This window comes from Carcharodon carcharias, chromosome 13 (genome assembly GCF_017639515.1).
Source record: "Carcharodon carcharias isolate sCarCar2 chromosome 13, sCarCar2.pri, whole genome shotgun sequence".
Lineage (NCBI taxonomy): Eukaryota > Metazoa > Chordata > Chondrichthyes > Lamniformes > Lamnidae > Carcharodon > Carcharodon carcharias.
The window spans coordinates 38,106,286-38,109,210 of NC_054479.1; the positions used below are offsets into that span (position 1 = coordinate 38,106,286).

Here is a 2,925-nt window from a genome sequence, read left to right on the forward strand (position 1 = left end):
ACGACCGTCTGTTCAGCTGCCCCTCATCCACTAGCCCACCTGGCCAAACCTTCTCTAAATCTGCCCTTGCCTGTGCCCTGAACTCATTTTTCGTTTCTCTCCTCTACCCTCATACCCTCTCTTGAGTTCATCCTGTCCATGAGACCTACCTCCTGTTCTCTGGATCCCTCTAAACCACTGACCATCTAACTACCCCTTGAGGTCCCCATAATCGTTGATATTGTTAACAATTCTCTTCTTCAGGTTGTGCTTCCTTTAAGTCTGCCTTCATCACCCTTCTCAAAAAAACCAACACTTGACCCCATTGTCCTTGCAATCTACACACTGTCAACTTCCCTTTCCCCTCCAAGTCCTTGAATGTGTTGTTACCTTCTGAATCCATTCCCATCTTTCCCAGAACTCTATGTTTGAATCCCTCCAGTTAGGTTTCTGCCCCTGCCATAGTACTAAAACAGCTCTTGTCAAAGTCACAAATAACTTCCAATGTGACTGTGACAAAGGAAAACATTCCCTCTTTATCCTGCTAGACCTGTCTGTAGTCTTTGACACGGTTAACCACACCATCCTCTTCCAACGTCCCTGTCTCAGCTCATCTGCCGACACCTTCCTTCGTGTCTTTGTTACCTCTAGATTAGCCTATTGCAATGCACTTCTGGCTGGTCTCCCACATTCTACCCTCTATAAACTTGAGATCAACCAAAATTCTGCTTCCTGTATCTTAACTTGCACCAAATCTAGTTCACCAATCATCCCAGTGCTCACTGGCCTATGCTGACTCTTGGTCAAACAATGTCTTGATTTTAAAATTCTCATCCTCCCTCCCTCCTGTAGTCAGCAGTATACATACCCATATTGAACTCTAACATGGGAACTTACATTCATTATTTCCTTTATTTGTAAAGTTCCACTTGACAACACTCAAGTTCTTTGAAGATACTAAGCAGTTACTATAAAGTGCTCCTACATTTTACACTTTGTTATATTATTCATTATGGTGTAATAATGGTTCCATTGTTACCTAGGGTTCACTTTTTAAATATAGATATTACATATGCTTGCTTCCAGTATTGTTGACTCTCATCAATATCCTATGATAAGTGTCAGGAAAGTCACCCCCCACCTATGGAAGAATTTTCTAGTATAGAGTATGGGCTCCATTGAGAATTAGATATTATGGAGAGAAAGGGGAATGAAACCATCGTCGCAGCATTAGTACAACTGTTCTTCAAGACTAAAATTAACATTAGCAAATGCTGGAATGATTACAATTCGTTAGTCACCATGTGCCTCCGAATGGCCTTCCCCTCTGCCAATGGGTTACGCTGGGATACCAGTTGTAGCCTGGTGGGTTGCTTTTGCTCTTGTGAAACTTTCTATTTTTTCAGCTTCTCAGCATTTAAAAGTGGGAATTTTTATTCCACAAAAGTACTGTAGGGATGTTTGCATAAATTTACTGCTTTGTGCTGCCAGATATCGATAGACACAAAACAAGTGTAAGAGTTTTCAAAATCGGATGTCCCTACTTTTTTTGGGGGGGAAAAGAAGACAAAATAATTTCGTGTGGAAATGCCGGGGATTGAACCCGGGGCCTCATACATGCAAAGCATGCGCTCTACCACTGAGCTACATCCCCTACACTGAATGCGGTATTCCAAATGGCACCCTAAATTCTTTAAAAAGCTTTTTTTTAAAAAATGGAATGATTCATCAAGGATGTTTTCCTTTTTTAAGGTTCATGAATGCAACCACTCTATTTCCGTACGAACCGACATTTTGATGCTGCATTCCCCCATGGATCACCATCGATCCACTTTCCACTGAGACAATCTCTGTCGCCATCAAATGTCAACTCTTTCCCTTGTCAATGGGCTGAAACCTGGGAACCCGACAAAACAGAAATGTTTCCACCAATTTGAGTCGGCTAGAGAGGGGCACTGCACTGTATTCATGAATGGCGGTAAATTCAATGAGCTTCGATCAGTTTGACTCAACGCCAAAGAAGGAGATATATCGAGTTAATTTATATCCCAGCTCGCCGAAGTTAAAGAGGATTCCTAACCTACAATGTTACAAAATTAAGAAGGCGGCGGCGAAAAAAAAGTTCGTAGCCTCCCCGTCGGGGAATTGAACCCCGGTCTCCCGCGTGACAGGCGGGGATACTGACCACTATACTAACGAGGACTCTGCACACAGGCCACCCTCCCATTCGATATTCTTATAGTTGAGGTGCGGTTGTTAATGTTGCACTGGAGAAGGTCATTTTTGTCAATTTTCCAGGATTGACCAAGAGTCTCCAAGAATTAAAAATTCAGTCCCCAGGTGGAGAAAAATTATAGGGACATTAATAAAGTTTGGATTTTTTTGGGTCATTTTCTTTGAGCATTTCTCTTTACCAGATATAAAAATATTGAAAATGGCAGGGTAGGTGCCTGGGAGGCTCTTCGGCTGACGACCAAGCATTATCCAATTGGGTAATGAGTCTTTGCTTTCCAACTGGCGTAGGAAGGCAGTGTGTCACAAAGATGGATGCGTTAGCCTGTTAATGGCTGAAGTGTGGGGGATAAGTTACATACTGAAACCCCCAGGAATGCATTTAATCACAGTTGGCAGTGCTAGATGGAGGAATGTATGCTTGGGGGTAGGGGGTGGAGGCTCTGGGTTCCAGGAGGTTATAGGGAGAGGGGTAGGTCCTATTAGGATAGATGGAAATAGGGCATGGAGCCAAAAGTAATTTTTATGACTGATAGCAGAAATCCTTCAAACTGGGATCTATATTGAACTTCTGGACTCGGGGGCCGGGGGGGCCGGGGGAGGGAGGGTGGGGGGGTTCAAAACTCAAACATTGGAATAAATTAAAGAACACTAGATGCAACAAGGGTTTCAGGGTATAGGAGCATTTAGGTTTGAAGAATCAAGATGAACTGA

At 43.1% G+C, this 2,925-nt stretch overlaps 2 non-coding genes across 2 annotated transcripts; both read right to left on the minus strand.

Moving 5' to 3' along the window:
• Positions 1-1,561: 1,561 nt before the first annotated feature.
• Positions 1,562-1,633, minus strand: trnaa-ugc. The gene has a single exon. It is a non-coding gene; the product is annotated as a tRNA-Ala (tRNA).
• A 476-nt stretch (positions 1,634-2,109) lies between these two features.
• On the minus strand, positions 2,110-2,181 carry trnad-guc. The gene has a single exon. It is a non-coding gene; the product is annotated as a tRNA-Asp (tRNA).
• Between the last annotated feature and the right edge of the window lie 744 nt (positions 2,182-2,925).